At 43.0% G+C, this 18,462-nt stretch overlaps 1 protein-coding gene across 6 annotated transcripts in view; it reads left to right on the top strand.

Annotated features, from left to right (window-relative positions):
- EHBP1 (EH domain binding protein 1) overlaps positions 1-18,462 on the top strand; it is a 2,232,712-nt gene that overhangs the window by 1,089,217 nt on the left and 1,125,033 nt on the right. The gene's annotated exons all lie outside the window — the stretch shown is intronic.

Below are 18,462 nucleotides of genomic sequence, written 5' to 3'. Positions count from 1 at the left end.
GGTCCTGCGACTTCCCACAATAGACCAATATTGCTATATATAATGTGTCACGCGGCTGGCCTAACTAGGGTTGTAGGCGACATGCTGTGTTCAAGCTACTTCGCTACTGCTTCTCCATACTCTTGGAGACTCTCCTACAGAACGTGGCCAGAATTAAATAGGGTTGTGGCCCTGACGCTGTGTATATCTGGATCTGTGTTCTATTCTTTATCTAGAAAATAAAAATAGATTTCAAACAAAATTACTATTCCCACTCCAGTGAGTGCAAAAGTGGAGAAAGTGTTGAATAGCGTAAGGGTAAAAATTACTATTCCCGTTCCAGTGAGTGCAGCAGTAGGGAAAGTGTTGGATAGCGTAGGGGTACAAATTACTATTCTCACTCCAGTGAGTACAACAGTAGGGAAAGTGTTGGATAGCGTAAGGGTAAAAATTACTATTCCCACTCCAGATAGCGTAGGGGGTAAATTAACATGCTTATCAATTAAATATTTTTTATAAAATAAATAACATATTAATTATTATTTAACAAAAAAAATAATAAATACCTATTAAATTAATATTTACTTAACATTAAATTACTTCCCGCCCTATTCACCTATAAACACACAACACGCTACACATAAAATATAACGTAAAAAATGGTATATGAATTAATTATAATGGGTATACTTATAAATTAACCAATTAATAAAAATGTATTACCAGTTAATTAACAATAACGGAACAATCCATAACAATAAATAAAAACATATTAATTAATTATAATTATAATTACTTCCCACCCTATTCTCCTATAAACCCAAACCTGCTCTAATACTAAAATGCAAAATGTATTTTAAAACAAATAACTATTTTCTAAACATTTAATTCATATATTTAAAATTAATGAAAAAACATATAAAAAATGTTAAACATACATCTAAAATACATACTAAAATATATAACACTAAAAAAAGTCGATAATATTTACAACAATATTTTTGCTAATAATATTATTTACTTCGATATTACTTACTTCGATATTAGAAAAATCGATATTACTTACCTTGCAGTCGATATTCTGGTCAACGATATTAAAAACTCAATATTAATGTAGGTCAATATTAAAAATTCGATATTTTGACTGCTCACCAGCCAGCTCCTGGGGATCAGGCTTTTCTGTCAACTCACCCATCACCTGAAAGCTTGGTCGTCCAAGCTGCTTACTCTAAACAGTTATCTGGTTCCTTCCCTACCATCCCAGGGGATAGGGATTCTAAAAAGATGGAGCAGGCAGCTAAAAAAGTATTTTCCTCTGCAAGTATGGCATTGAAATGTACTAATGCTACCTGCTTACTTGGAAGATATACCCATGCTCTTATGGACTTTGTTAAGCAGCTAGCCCCTAAGCTACCTGAGGACGATCGGATTAATTTGCTTGAAGCACTTTCAGACTCTCAAGCTGCTGCATATCAAGTTATACAGTCGGGTTTGGATTCGGCTGCTTTGGTGGCCCGAGTAATGGGATCTTCTGTGGCAACAAGGAGACAAGCTTGTGTGAGATCATCTGGATTTTCTCCTGATATTCAAGCAACCCTGTTGGATTTGCCCTTTGATGGTACAAGGCTGTTTGGCACTATGGCTGACTTTGCTTTACAATGCTTTAAAGATAGCAGAACGACTGCAAGATCTCTGGGGCTTCAAACTACGTCTAGAGGGTATGGTTACAAGCAGTATCGAAGATTTGGAAGGGCAGCTTCCTTTCGTGGCCACCAGCAACCTCAGCAGAGTCAGCAGCAGAACCCTTTGTACAAATCGTTCAGGGGTAAAAATAGAGGCAGTCTTCAAGGTGCCGCTCTGCAGCAGTCCTCCTCCTCCTCCTCTTCTCCTTCCCCCACCGTTGGTGCCTCAGGAAAGCAGCTCTAGATCCCCCATCTTAGAGCATGTTGGTCCTATAGGGGGTTGATTGTCCCACTTTCTACAAGATTGGAAATCGTTACTTCAGACCGTTGGGTTTTGAATCTTGTAGAGAATGGATACACCCTCCCTTTTTTGGAGTTTCCTCCTCCTTACCCTCCTCGCCAGGGTTGGTGTTCAGATGACTCCTTGTTACTTTTGCAGCAGGAGGTTCTTACCTTGCTACAGAACGGTGCGATAGAGATGGTTTCAGAGCAGGAAAGGGGTCAGAGATGCTACGCCCGGTATTTCCTGATACCCAAAAAGGACGGTCGGTTGAGACCGATCCTGGACCTCAGGATTTTGAATCTTTACCTCAGACAGAAAAAGTTCAAAATGTTGACCTTGGATCAGGTTCTTCTCGCTCTGCAACACGAAGACTGTATGGTGCCCATCGATTTGCGGGATGCGTATTTTCATCTTCCCCTCCTGAAGTCTTTTCGGAAGTATTTCCGGTTCATGGTAGGATCGCAACACTACCAGTTTGCAGTCCTTCCGTTCGGTCTCACTTCCGCACCTCGAGTCTTTACGAAGGTGATGGCGGTGGTAGCTGCACATCTCAGAATGTCAGGGGTTACTGTTTTCCCCTATCTGGATGACTGGCTGTTGAAAGCAGAGTCTCCGGAGTTGGTGTTGCGCCACTTGCAAGCAACTGTTGTTCATCTTGGGTTTCTCGATAAATGTAACCAAATCTCACCTGGTGCCTTCTCGGCGCAGCCTGTTTATAGGGGCAATACTGGACACTACTGTATGTCAGGCATTTCCGCCTCCGCAGAGGATTCTCGACATTCAGGAGATGAGTCCTTTGTTTCACGATGGAGCGGTTGTTCCAGTCCTGAAGGTTTTATGTCTGCTCGGTCTTTTCGCTTTCTGCATACTGTTGGTCAGTCATGCACGCTGGCACATGAGGTCACTCCAGTGGTGCCTCGGCAGGCAGTGGTATCAACACAACAGAGATCTCGGGGAGAAGGTTAGGATTGCCAGAGACGCTGTAGCGGAGCTTACTTGGTGGGGTGTGCAAGGCAACCTGTCTCAAGGAAAGCCCTTTCAGCCTCCTCCGCCGGTGGCCACAGTGATCACGGATGCTTCCTCTCTAGGGTGGGGAGCTCATCTGGGGGTTCTGGAGGTCAAAGGTCTTTGAGCTCCAGAGGAAAGTTTGCTTCACATCAACCTTCTGGCATTGCCGGCGATACGTTTGACAGTAAAGGCTTTCCTCCCTTCCCTTCGTGGTCAGTCAGTTCAGGTCCTGACGGACAACACTGCAGCGATGTCGTATATCAACAAACGGGGAGGTGTAAGAGCGTATCGTCTGTCGAGAGGCTTTGCGACTCTGGCCCTGGGCTCAGGGTCATCGGATATGTGTGTTTGCAAATCATCTAGCCCATGGGTACTCACAAACTTTCTCTCGGGGCCAAATTTACAGTGTGGTTTGTGTCAGAGGGCCGCACTGGTGGGGGAGGGGTCAGTGGAGGAAGGGGCGGGGCTAGAGCAACAAAAAAAACTGTGACCATAAGGTTGAACACAGGTCCCTGCAGCGGACTCCTCCGTCCACTGAGCCACCAGACCCGGCATACACACATCTCTCTCTCGCCCTCTATCTCCCTCTCTCTCCCTCTCTCTCCCTCTCTCAACCTCTCTCTCAACCTCTCTCCCTCTCTCAACCTCTCTCTCAACCTCTCTCCCTCTCTCTCTCTCTCCCTCCCTCTCTCCCTCCCTCTCTCCCTATTTCTCCCTCTGTCTCACTCAGACTGTCCCACTCACTCTGACTCCCTCCCTCTCTCTCTCTCTCTCCCTCTCAGTCTCACTCACTCGGACTCCGTCTCTCTCTCTCCCTCTCTGTCTTACTCACTCTGACACCCACTCTCTCCCTCCCTCCCTCTCCCTTTCTCTGTCTCCCTCCCTCTCCCTTTCTCTGTCTCCCTCCCTCTCCCTTTCTCTGTCTCCCTTTCGCTGTCTCCCTCCCTCTCCCTTTCTCTGTCTCCCTCCCTCTCCTTGTCTCCCTCCCTCTCCCTTTCTCTGTCTCCCTCCCTCTGTTTGTCTCCCTCTGTTTGTCTCCCTCTCTTTGTCTCCCTCTCTTTGTCTCCCTCTCTTTGTCTCCCTTCCTCTGTATCCCTCCTCCCTCTGCCTTCCTCCTCCCTGTCTGCCTTCCTCCTCCCTGTCTGCCTCCTCCAGCTGTCTGTCTCCCTCCCTCTGTCACCCTCTCCATCCCTCTGTCTGTTTCCCTCCCTGTCTCCCTCTGTCACCCTCTCCCTCCCTCTGTCTCCCTCCCTCCCTCTGTCTGTCTCGTCTGTCTCCCTCCCTCTGTCTCTTTCTCTCTGTCTCCCTTTCCTGCCCTCCCTCGCTCTCCCTCTGTCTGCCTCCCTTTTCTTCCCTCCTTTCCTTCCTTCCCTCGCTCTCCCTCTCGGCCTCCCTTTCTCACCCTCACTCGCTCTCCCTCAGTCTGCGTCCCTTTCCCTCCCTCCCTCTCCCTCTCTCTGCCTCCCTTTCCCTCCCTCCTTCGCTCTCCTCTGTCTGTCTTCCTTTCTCCCCTCCTTCGCTCTAACTCTGTCTGCATCCCTTTCCCTCCCTCCCTCGCTCTCCCTCTCTGTCTCCCTTTCCTTCCCTCCCTCGCTCTCCCTCTGTCTGCCTCCCTTTCCCTCCCTCCCTCCCTCGCTCTCCCTCTCTGCCTCCCTTTCCCTCCCTCGCTCTCCTTCCCTCTCCCTCCTTTTCCCTCCCTCCCTCTATCTCCCTCCCTTTCTCACTCCCTCGCTCAACCTCTGTCTGCTCCCCTTTTCCTCCTTCCTTTCCTCTCCCTCTGTCTGCCTCCCTTTTCCTCCCTCCCTCTCCCTCTGTCTGCCTTCCTTTCTCTCCCTCCCTCATTCTCCCTCTGTCTGCGTCCCTTTCCCTCCCTCCCTCACTCTCCCTCTATCTGCCTCCTTTTCCTCCCTCCCTCGCTCTCCCTCTCTGCCTCCTTTTCCCTCCCTCCCTCGCTCTCCCTCTCTGCCTCCTTTTCCCTCCCTCCCTCGCTCTCCCTCTGTCTGCCTCCCTTTCCCTCCCTCCCTCGCTCTCCCTTTGTCTGTCTCCCTTTCCCTCCGTCCCTCGCTCTCCCTCTCTCTGCCTCCCTCCCTCTCCCTCCTTTTCCCTCCCTCCCTCCCTCCCTCTCTCTCTCTCTGCCTCCCTTTCCCTCCCTCCCTCTCCCTCCTTTTCCCTCCCTCCCTCTCTCTGTCTCCCTCCCTTTCTCTCACTCCCTCTGTCCTCCTCCCTCTACCTCCCTCTATCACCCTCTTCATCTCTCCCTGCATTTCTGTGCCCGGGCTGAGATAGCTTCAGGGCACACACACACAGCCAGGATCACTTCACAAGTCTTTAAAAGAGCATTAGTATGTTAATGAGGCTTTTGTCTTTCACCTCTTAGCGCCCCTGCACCTCCACTCTGACAATCGCGGAATGCCTGGGCCCCCACAGAGCAGCAGAGTCTCGGCCTCCAGTGTTTGCAGACAATGTAATTTTTTTTAACACGGGTAAATTGTCTGCAAGGTCCGCGGGCCGCCAGGGAAGGCTTGCCGGGCCGCTGATGGCCCACGGGCCGTACTATGAGTACCCATGATCTAGCCGGTGTGTTGAATGTTCGTGCGGGCAGTCTCAGTCGGCGTTATTCGGCCGATCACGAGTGGCGGCTTCATCCAGAGGTGGTCCATCACATCTTCAAGATGTGGGGGTCTCCTCGGTTGGACCTGTTTGCCACTCACGAGAGTGTGCACTGCCCGTTGTTCTGCGGTCTCCTGCATCAGATGCAGGGAGCGCCAGGGGACGCGATTCAATTGGATTGGAGCTCGCAACTCCTTTACGCGTTTCCTCCCATACCCTTGATTTCTCAGGTTCTGAGGAAGATTCGCCATGACCGGGCCCAAGTCCTATTGATTGCTTCCGATTGGCCAAGAAGGGTGTGGTACGCAGATCTACTTCACCTCTCATTGTACCCTCTGCTCCGTCTCCCTTTCAGGGCAGATCTCCTCTCGCAATCGCAGGGGCAGGTTCTACACCCCCACCTCCAGAGCCTGCACCTTCATGCCTGGAGATTGAACGGGGCAATCGGAGTTCCTTCTCTCTCCCTCTGGATGTGGTGGATGTCATTTTGTCATCCAGGAGACACTCCACCAAACCTGTGTATTCTTCCAGGTGGTCCAAATTTGTGAAATGGTGTGGAGAGAGGTCCATTGATACTTTGAAGGCCTGTTTGTCTGATGTGCTAAGTTTTTTCCTTTCCTTGGCCCAGCAAGGTTGTGCTGGGGCTACAGTTAAAGGTTATTGGTCGGCTTTTATTTATTTGCTGGATCATCTGTCTTTATTCAAATCTCCTCTAGTTATGAGGTTCATTAAGGGACATACAAATATGTTTCCTCCCACTCCTTTCATTGTACCTCAGTGCGATTTAAATCTCGTTCTTACCTTTTTAATGGGTTCTCCATTTGAGCCTCTTCATAGTTGTCCTTTGAGGCTTCTCTCTTTCAAAACTGTTTTCTTGATTGCCATTACCTCGGCTAGGAGGGTAAGTGAGCTTCAGGCTCTTAGTTCTAAACCTTCATTCTTGACCATTCATGCAGATAAGTTGGTTCTTAGGACCAGGGCTGCTTTCCTTCCTAAGGTGGTTACTCCTTTCCATTTGGGACAGTCCATTACCTTACCTACCTTCTGTCCTCCCCCTCACCCTTCCAAGGAGGTGTAGGGACTTCATCGCTTGGATCCTAAGAGGGCTGTCAGTTTCTATTTGGACAGAACCAAGGATCTGAGGCTGGACGATCAGCTCTTTGTGGGTTACAATGAGCGAATGAAAGGCAAGGCTGTGCACAAGCGGACTCTCTCCAGGTGGATCATCTTGTGCATCAAGATCTGCTACGCCTTGGCCAAGAAGGACCCGCCTGAAGGCATCAGAGCTCATTCTACCAGAGCTAAGTAATCATCTTCTGCTTTGGCTAGAGGTGTTCCTGTTATTGATATTTGTAAGGCAGCAACTTTACTGCTTGGATTCGGAGGTTAGGAGGCAAGGCCATTTGTTTGGTCTAGTCAGTTGGACACCCTCCTCCGAGAGAGGCACGGCTTTGGGATTCTATTAAAAAGGTGAGGAATCCACAGGCAGATGTATCCATCAGAAGAACAGGTTACTTACCTTCGGTAATGCTTTTTCTGGTGGATACAGTATCTGCCTGTGGATTCCTCACTATCCCACCCGCCTCCCCGTTGTCCACGTGTTTTCATCAAAAATGCTATAATTGTTTGACACGAATGTTTTTAATATGTCTTTTTCTTGCTTACAAATTGATACTGGAAAATGCTTGGTCTGTTGCCCTTTTCCATGCTTTTATTGGTTAGGCTATGTGTACTTGCATTTGTGTATATATATATATATATATATATATATATATATATATATATATATTGTATACTGTGTATACGTGTGAAAAATGGGTGGAACTGACGTCAGCACGCTGACGAGGTCTTCGTATGGCTCCAATGACATCATATAGAGTCACGAGCAGAGCCGTGCTAATATGACGTCCTCGTCGACGGGGGAGAGCTTGGAAAAGAATTCCCCCTGAATGCTGGTGCAGGGGGTATTCAAAAGGTGAGGAATCCACAGGCAGATACTGTATCCACCAGAAAAAGCGTTACCAAAGGTAAGTAATTTGTTCATTAGGCCTCCAGTGTCTATACTATTGATAATTGTTTATCTGGATATCGACATTAAAAGAATAGAGTATTTAGCCTCCTTGAGACCCATGCCCAATTGGTTAAGACTATGGGTCACGCAGGAATTGGTACAGTATAAAGAGGGACTAAGGAATATTTGGGACTTGATAAACTCACCTCCTTCCCCTGGTTTTGGCATGTTAAGACCTGGTTCGGCAAGCTTGGTTGAACCTCCTTCTCAAGTGATCCCCAATCATTAACAGTAAACTCAAAAAGCACCTGAAGCATATATACGTTCTGAACACTCTTCTTCAAAATCCTAGGTTGGGAAGGTTGACCACACAATTTCTTACAGCTGAACCACATCCATCTGAATTTTGTCCAAACCCATTTGGCAAAAACACTGTACATGAAATTTTCTTTCAACGCTCTTTAAATGAAAGCTTTTACAGCAAGGTGGAAACTGGCCAGTAATGCCAATGAAGAACTCATCTGCACTTTATGTACTTTATGAACTCTGACAGCACAGTAAATCTTGCACATATTTGATCCTTCTGTCCAGCATATGCCAAGTTTAGAAGGAAATGGATTCACCCGATTTGCCATAAAGTGCCTCATTAAACATTTAGATGCACTGAGTTTAAAAAAATGAAACTAACCCGCAGATAGTTTTTAGCTTAAGTAGATACTTATTAGCAGTAAGATTTGTAAAGAAAAAAAGGGGATTGAAATGTTAACTAAGATGTGGTTATTTTGTTCATTAGCATTTTCATCTTTTTAACAAGTTGTATTGTATAGAAATAAAGAATTGTTTTGTGCATGCACTGCATGATGAACAGCTGTATATTATGAATGCTGTTTATGGTTTTTAATGGTGGGCAAGTTGTGGCACTGCATGCACCCTCGGATTCCTGGGACAGCTGCTCATTAGGTCCGTGCTGCCTTAGCTTAAACCCCCACTGCTGCCGCCAATTTCCAAACCCGGCTATCGGGGGCAGAAATGAAAGCACCTCCTCTGCCACCAGGCTTGTCTGCCTTTCCGCCAAGTCACTGTTCACTTTAATGCCCTTGTCACCTCTGATCTTGTTCCGGTTGTATCCTCGGTCCACTTGCTGCTCCTTGCTCCCTCACACAGATCCGGAGTGATAGGGGACCCCAATGAGGCCATGCCTGTGTACCGATGCCACTCTCCCCATCAGATAACTACAAATCAGCAGAGTTGTCGCAGGAGCTTGGAAAAGCTTGACCGCCATTTTCACCTGCAAAGCCACGCCCACCAGAATTGTCTATCTTCTCTGCCGCACCCATGGACTTTACGTTAGAGTCCCTAAATTAGGTATAATTTTCAATGTGATATTTATGTAATTAACCGAAGACTAGCTCATATATCTATTTATGAAGGGATTAGGTTCTCTATTGTTTTCAAAAAGTGAGTTTCTTGAAGTAATCAATATTGGTGGATTTTATTTTCTATCATACACCATTTTTTCTATTGCACACTATTTTTTAATTGTTCACAGAAAACTCAAGAAGTCCAGTATAGTTGTTCACAGTAAAAAAGCGCCGCTGTATACATAGTACCCAAACACCTCACTCGTGCACACTTGAGAATATATTACGACACGTTATTTCTTGCCATTAACCATACATCTGACTCAGGTCCTAGAAGAAACATCATTGTCCACTGATTAAATGCAAAATTAATACTGTTGTACTCGGCAAGCTACAAGGTTGTGAATGTCGTCTCATGAAGAATGATTTATATGATTCAGATTTCACAGTGGAGACAGTGGAGATAAAGCCTAACCCACGTACAGTGAAACTGTACATGATGCATTATACAAACACTTCAAAATTGACTGATTTGCTTAAACATCTCAAATTGCTATGTGAGCAGAAAACCTATTTCTTCATAATGTTAGCCATGCCAGAATTCCATATACGTACCTTTTTGAACAAAAATCCAATCTTTGCAAATCTTATAACTTGTAATTTAGGAATGTGTCACCAAGTCCATTCAAATAGAAGATGAAAAATTATCTTGGTGATGTTGTATGTCAAGTCCACATTCCAAGGATTCAGATGACCCTTCAGTTTTTTTCTCCAGGCCCTTATTAGTGCTTTCTTCAGAGCAACAAATCCAATGAAGCTATAGTATCTCTTAATTTCCCATTTCAATGTCTTTCTTCAACAATTTCATGTGCTAGGTAGCAAGAATTAGTCCTGGTCCCTTGATATACCTCTGTAAAAAAATTGTTGTTCAGAGATTTTAATTTTTTATGTGTTTTTGTATCATTGGAGAAGTAATTCAGCTTGGGTAGACATTGCTTATCTGGGCCAAATTTTTCTGGACAACATTTTTAAAAATGGCAGATGTGTTGCAGTGAGTATGCCATATTTCAGGAACCATGAGGCCTATATACTTTATTTTGGTGTTAAAACATAGGTTTTGGTCATCAAGTAGTATTATAGAGACAGAAAATAACTCCTCAGAGCAAACCTTCAGCCATTTTCTGTAATGGCAGCTCTATAATTATGTGTTTTAGCCATCATATTGGTAATTTATTTTAAAATTGTAAACATGAGCGCAGAAGGTGGTAGAAGAGGATCTTTACCTCCTGACAGAGTGTTGCTAACTACAAAATCAGAGGACTCCTGCAACAAAGAAAAATATGTCATAAGCCAAACTAATCTGAAAGGAAAGCTAACTTCAACTGCGGCTGGACAGACGAGAGTTTGAGATACTGCAGAAATATGGTGGGACGAAGTTCACAAAAGATTGAAACTGATGGGTGAAGAGGATCAAATATTTTGTCATTGTATCAACAAGTGCTACAAGTCGTATACAATGGAAAAATAATGGAAAAGATTGGTCAAAAATTAGCTGAAACCAGTATATCATAACAAGAATCTGTGTCTTCGGAGAAGGTGACGAAAACCAAACCCAGTGCCCATCACTTATACGATCGATAACCACCCCTATTCCACCTCCAACAACTGATCAGATAGCAAAGGATCTTCAATGTGTTATCTGGGTTTAGCCAGAATAAGGGCCAAAGGGATTGACGAAAGAACAAAGAAAAGAAAATGAGTCTCAAAGGGCAAACGTGTTTTTATCTGCAGCTAGTTTCTTCCAAGGGGATGTTTTCAGCCGATTAGTTGATCTAAACAGCAAGGTGAATGTATTCGCAGCGGATTTGTATGCCGACCCAAACTGCATGCATGCATACATTCGAAAATATGAATGTACAATGAGCTCTCAGGAGCAACGTAACTGGCAGCCTTCAGTTAAGTTTGCACTCTTTGAAAAAACAAATTAAGTTTCAAAGCCACTCTTGAGTGCTGGCTACTGGTTCACACTCAGTGAGATCAGAGAAATAATGGTCAACATTGATGAAACTGTATTGATCCATAATAATGAAATTAAGATTTTCCTGGTGAGAATGTACAATGACAGAATTTATCTTTGTCAGTCTAACAAAAAGAATGAGCCACTGATGTTGTTCTCCTCTAATTTGAAACCTGAAGTTCTTGCTGCCAAAATGAGATCACAGGCAGCAGTGAAATCAGCAGGAACCATTTGAAGAAACGTCCTGAAAGATTTAGATTTTAGAGTTAATGACAAATGTTGTGATGCCTCAGAGCTCCGCAAATCATTGTAGGCAACAAGAATGCCTGATGTTGTTTTAACAATTTTTACATCATTGTTTAATATTAGCTAAGCAAAACTGTTACATACAAAAGTTCTTGAGTTTGGAACAGAAGCCGACAACTTTGATGATGGCTTTGAAGATATAAGTGAAGAAGTGGAACCAACAGGCTTATGCTGTGCAAATGTACTGTCTTTTCAAAATCATGTTTTATGACCTACATCACTGCAAAAAGAAAACTCAACTACACATGATGACTGCCCCTAATCTTAGCAAATATTTAGGTTAGCAAATAGACAGAAACATTTGGGTTGAGGCAAATTTGGAATCAGTAACCCTTGCGTCTGTCGTGTAGAGTGCAAATCTACATCTATTAAAACAGGGCAGCGACAGCCAACTTTGTCAGGCTCCCATTCCAAGTCTTCCACCAAATGATCGAGTAACCGCTCTCTACACGCGTACCAATACTCATCTCAATGGAACAAGTAGTGATCTCAGCTCCTCTAAATTAGTACTAACACAGCAATATAGCTCAGAGGGCAAAAACGATAGCCTTAATCGTGTCAATTTACTAAGCCTCTTTCAAGTCATTCCATACTTGACCAATATCACTACAGAGGACATTCTGAGCATCGAATTCAAAATGCCATTAGAGCATATTAATTCCAGAGAGTCCACAATAATCCCACTGAAATCACCCGCCCTTGTGGAATTAATTATGAGCACCAAAACCACCTTTGAAGACTGGGGCATAGCGCTCTCAGTACCGACAAGACCAAAATACCCGTTCCCCCTAAAGTCTCAAAAAGAGTCTCAAAGCTCCTGCTTACTTACAGTGTTCTAAGGAGAGTCGGGCACCCACAATCCACCTTGACACACTGTACAATGAGCATGTCATGTCAGCATACAAGCACATGGGGACATCCTAGAAAAGTCATCATGGGGCGCGTGGCAGATAAGAACAATCAAGACTGGAACTGGATAGCCCCATCTTTGTCCAGTGATAGACGCTGTCATTCCTAGCACCGGTAAACAACCAGCCAACTACAATACAGAATTAAAGATCCTTTCATGGAACGATTCAGGACTGTCCAGAATACTCGACCTGCCCTTCGCACGATCCCTGATTGCATCCCATAATGTTGTGTTATCAAGAAACTTTGTCATTAGGCTCAATAATCTTACCAGGCTTCTATTAAATCCATCATCCTGCAAATAAAAACAATGTATTCGGAAGGCCTTTTGATGGACTCATAATGTACCTCAATATTGGATTAAAGCCAAAACAAAAAAACCTTACAACTGAAAATGGCATGATACAAGCTATTACAATCGAAGTCGCAAAAATCACGGATTGTAAAATAAGAATAACACTGATTAACCTATAGTTCAACAGTTTTGACTCACACCGGGCCAGAAAGATGACACACCTATGTGATTCCTTAGAAGGCCTCCTCTGTGACCACCCAACTCACTAGATAATTTGTGGTGATTTTAATCTCCACCATCTAGGGGCATCAACCTTTAAATTCAACTCTGCAGAAACGCCTTCTAGTCAACTATGCTCAACAGACACAACCTTAAATCCATCCAACATACACTAGAACAGAGCCGTTCTAATAATTATTTTCCGAAAACCTTTAGAGGAGTCACTACTGTAGACTACATGTTTACAACGGCTACCATCATGGAGCAGCTTGTGTGTTTTAAAATCATTCCAACATCTGCGAGTGACCATCTTCTGCTCTGTATTGAGTTACAGTTAAAAACTAAGAGGCATGGCTGCATGAAGACAATTGAATCATTCAGAGGGGACCACGCAAGTCAATTAATTTGCCAAATAAATTGGGGCCTAATCCCCTATGCAAAATTTAAATCGTGGAAAGTCATCTGTGCTCCAACTCTCCAGTTGCAAAATGAACAGAGCCATTTAGAACATTGGAATACCATCATTAATGACATTCACATTGTAATTGGTCCCAAAATGTTCCCTAGTAGTCCCAAGGCAAGATTTTCTCAATACAAGAGCCCAATAACAGCCAGTAAGCAAATGATTTCCAGGCTGCGGAAACTACAGAGAAAGACACATCACTAATATACCAAATCAACTTACACCATACATTGAAGGAACAATTAAAATCGCACAAATAGCTGGTCTGGTTGATTACACGAGAACAAGTGGAGAAAGAATGGCTGCATGTATATTCCCTTCTAGCCAAACATAGCCACATTGAGCTATGGAGCTACATTAAAAGTAAAATATCTTATGATAGCACACGCTCCAACGCAATCGACGAGGAACAGTGAATACAGCACATTAATAAACTGATCGCAGTCATCACTTCCAGTCTTCCACCCAACATAGACTTCAGCTCGGACCCCGTTGTGCTCAATAATGGACGGAATTTTACTGCAAAACGTCTTTCATATACACTGTCGAGAAATTGATCTATGGGAGCTCAAGGACCAAATGGCATTCCAGACCAACTTTTTTTTAAATTACATGGAATTATGGACTGCAATACTGTCTCCATTATGCCATTGCTGCTCAATGTCCGGGCGCATACCAGAAAGCTGGAAAGACTCGTATTTCACCTAATTTTCAAGAAGGGCGACAAACTGGTCCCAGGCAATTACCGTTTGATTGCGCTGTTGGACATTGCAGCCAAGGGCTCCTCTTCACTTTTGCTGAAAGAACTAGAGGTGTGGGCCGAAAAAAATGAACTAATCCCGTTCTGTCAAACCAGCGTCAGTGCTAATGCATCAACGTCAGATAATATTGTGGCCATATCTTTTCTAATTCAACAAACACTTAGTCACAAATCCCAGTATTTATAGGCGTGTTTTATCTATTACTCTGCCGCCTTTGATTCAGTGGACAGGAACAGTCTGTGGCAGAAATTACAGGACTGGGGATTCCAAATCATCTGCTACAGGCAATAATGTCATTGTATACGTCCACCTGGGTCATGAGTAAGCTGTCTGCTGCACAGACAACAAGGAAAATAATGACAAACAGTGGATTAAAGCAGGGGTGCCTCTGGTCCCTCTTTCATTTAACTTATATACAGCAGACTTATTTTTACCCATAAATCATGCAAATCTGATTCCTCCTAAAACTGGGTCTTTAAAGATAACATTACTACAATATGTAGATGGCACTCCCTTTCCTTGATCACTAAGTGCAGACTATGTGGATTTCAAACAGAAACTTTTAACCACTTGCTGTGCTGTTGTCCTGGCCTTCTGAATGCTCGCCATGCCTTGCTAAAACCTCTGTTCTTTAAAAATGGGATACAAACTTGCAATGATGCCACAAACCTGGTTTTTAATGTAGTGGAGCTATGCAACCTGGACAAATTTGGCAAGTATATTCCTGCTGCAAACAGCTCTTTAAGACCCTGATAAATTGGATTAACACCCTAAACTTTTTCGTGAAGTTACCATTGACTTTAATTTTGTCTCGTAAAATTGAGATACAACATGTCGGATGTGTTTGCCTTGAAGGCACAGTTATGTACATTTAGTCCATACAGCTCTGAGTAAACATTTATTCTCAGGCATTACTTGCCACTTTTTCCTCCTACGGGGCTATTTCATTTTAACTCTATTCAAGACATCATGTACCTCTTGCACAGTTTGTACAGTCCTAGCACTTTTGCACATTGATGATATGGTTTTAGTATTGATCTTGCATATGAATTGGCAATTTTAGGGAAACCATAATGAAATTGATCAGAATTTTAAGGTCTTGTATGCAATTTATTTGTTTTATTTCAATGTTTCTGTACACTAATTGCTAATGATGTTAATTTATTAAGCAATAAAAGATTTTTGAGTGACTGCCTACGCAATCTATGACAAGTACAAAAGTAAAGAGTTAATCGTTTCAGTTAAGGGGATTGCTATATCAACAAGTTATAATGACCTAGTACAGAGCAGGAACTTGTTAGCATCTGATGCTGTAAAATCTTGTGAATCCGACAGCACACCACTTCCAAGTCACTTTGCCAGCAAAGGATTTACTATGACTGCTCTTGATAATTTTGATATTGAAAACAGCTCTTCTTTGTCAGGAACATCCAGCACACAGGATACAACCATGGGGCTTTTTCAAGACTGTACCAATTAAAGTAGCTGCTAGGAAAAAAGCTGTATCAGCTGTGGGCACAATCAAATAAAGCTGCAAACTTATAACCCAACTGCCTTGCCAACGTGTGTAAAATCACTACAAGCCATCAACACGTCCCAGTCTACCAGAAAGTTTCAAAGTGGCTGAGGACATGGATCTTTTTCTACCTGATGTTACGGTCTGCAAAGCTGATTTTACTGAATTTGTCATAACGCCTATTCGGTGCGGACTGGAGGATGAATAAAAGCCAGCTCCTCTGTAGGCTGGAATTCATGCTCTGATCTCCCAGAATACCATCCATCTGAAGAAGGCTGGGTTTTCACCAGTAATACCATCTCCAGTTAAAGTGCAACAGTATACACAGTTCTAAAAAATTTCCACACGGTGCATGCTCAGCTTGAAGACCAGCTATCCTGTTAATTTTCTGCAATGAAGGTGTTTTCCATATTGTAGCTGACATTTTTATGAGCAATCCAGTAGAATTTGATGATCTTTATCCAATGATGGGTGTTTTGCACATGATGCTTTATCCAATGATGGGCGTTTTCCACATGGCAAAAGTTGCGTTGCATTGTGCAGGATGTTGTCTCTGTGAATGTGGCATATTAATGCACTTATTGAGGCTAAAATCTTTGGAAGCAAAACTATAAAGTCAGTATTGAGCCCAACCCATTATGTTAGTTTGTTACAAGGTATGCTCTTCATATCTGAGGCTATAGAAACATTGCGTTGGAATGCCTTCTGGAACAAGAATGACAAATTTGGTTTTGCATATCTTAGAAGTAAACATAGCACAGGGTACACTTCATTCAAAAGACATAATGCAAATTCAGGCAATGTTTAATACACTCAGTACAAAATCAAAAAACCTGAAAACCAAGTTTGTAGAGTTTGTAAAAGAATGTGAAGAAAAATTAGAACTTTGCTAGTACTGGGAAAATGATTTACACCTGATGGCTCTAGTGAAAAACTAGTTGCATGCTGATCGGGAAGGTGATTGGGAGCTGCACGTGAAGACTGTGAAGTCAATGATTACGGTGTTTCGTTAATTTGATTGCATAAACTACCCGAGATATAGATCCTGATATTTGGAAAGAGTAAAGAAGATACAGGTGGAAAAACCGTACCTCTACAGAAAATTAATCCAAAGACATTTTGTGGTGAAAGACAGAGGAGGACAGTTTGATGCTGTGGCTCCAGAAATGAAATAGACGATCCAGAGATCACAGAAAGATCCAAGGGAATTGTTGGTCAGATATCGAAAAGTGAAAAGGTTGCTCAGTGGCAGCTAATTTACCCTAAAGTCTATTCTGTTTGAAATGTTTTCAGAGAGATGACAAATTCAAAATTAATGTACAATCGTGAAACTGTTCCTCACCATGAACTTGTGGGAAAGAGAGGGGACGTTTTATTAAACACGTTGACAGCCTTCTTTATTTCATGCAGCAGCAAGGCAACCCCTATGAAATGACTGTGCCTGCGTGACTACACAACTTTGTGACCAAACAATATATGGATAACAATACAAAGACGTCTGTTTGATGTCCTCGAACGTGTTTCGAAACTATATGCAGAACTAAAGCAGGAGAGATTTTTATTGAAAGAGAAAGCCTGTAATCACTAAAACCGCTAAATGTCTAAGCTTTAATTGCCATAGTAAGAGTTTTGTCCAACCAGCCACTACAGAACAGGTTATAAAAAACAACTTTCGCAAGTTCATAGAGAGATGGATGTAGCAAAAGAAAGGTGTGAATTTATCAAGGACATTCTGTCGCATGATCTTCCAACAAACACATTATTTGATGGAGATGCTGCAAACAAACCAGTAAAGCACAAACTCGTACAGGAGCTCGAAAATAAACTTTCACCTGAAGAATTTCAGTTCGAAGAGGTGTCCTCTTTGAAAACTGCTGTTGTTGTGGACTATATGTCCCAATTGCGAATAGTCAAGATTTCATCAATGCAAAACTTCGGAGAGGTTGTTCAGACTTTTCTACAGATAGCAAAGTCAGTGTGCACATTGACTTTGACAGTTATCATGAACTATCTGTCAAAGAAAGAGAGAGATTCAGGCAAATTCAACAAGTGGAACAATTGACCTTGTCTGCATCAAAAAGTTGACGCCTGTGCAACTTGATAAATTCTGATCATCAACTTTGAAAAAGATTAACTTGGAGATGTTAACTTGCCAAAACATTTCTGATGCTTCAGTGAACACTGAATTTTCAATGATTGCCATTAGAATGATTGTCAATGAGGAGTTGGTGCCTGCAGAGATATATTCAAAAGGTATGGGCCGTATTGTTCAAGAAATTAACAGCGAGTTGGAGGAAGCTGACCTTTGTGTTGTGCCACTTGTTGAGTGGGCTTTTCGAAATGGTTCCAATTAAGTCATTGTACTGTCAAATGAGACAGATGGTATTATTGTACTACTTAGATTTGTTGTAATGTTTTTAAGTCAAGGATTGTCAGAGGTACGGATATGTTATGGAACAGGTGAGAAAAGACACTTAATCCTGCTTCATATTCTGTACAAGAAACTTGACCCAGAGATACCCAGTGTTCTTATCAAGGCATGCATTCTTATGGGCGATGACACTATGAGCAAAATTGGAACAAAGCTTGGAGCTTTAACTGCTGAACCTGTGAAGTTTCTAAAAGGATTTGTTGAGACAGAAGAAAAATGTGCCTTTAAAAACGTAGAAAAATACCTTGTGCTTGTGTGGAAAACGAGTTCTGACTGTCACACATTTGACGCTCTTCAGTACAGTGAGTTCAAGAGATCAGTCCTCCTACGTGACCTTCCACTGACATCATATTCTGTGTGTGGGCAAATTAAAAGAGCGTTCTACGTGATCAGAATGTGTGTTCATGTTTTGGATTATGCATATATAGAGAAAGATCCATGTGAATTTGGTTGGGAGGATATTGATGGGGTGCTAAGCCCTACGAAATTTCTAAAACCTCTGTCTACAGAATTTACACGTACATGTACTTGTAAAACCTGTGCTACAAAAAGATGTCCCTATCGATATGCTCTTCTCAAATGTTTAACATTCTGCAAATCTACCATGAGTG

This window comes from Lissotriton helveticus, chromosome 6 (assembly GCF_964261635.1).
Source record: "Lissotriton helveticus chromosome 6, aLisHel1.1, whole genome shotgun sequence".
NCBI lineage: Eukaryota > Metazoa > Chordata > Amphibia > Caudata > Salamandridae > Lissotriton > Lissotriton helveticus.
Note: the sequence above shows the minus strand (reverse complement) of the source record. Positions and strands in the feature narration are given on the sequence as shown.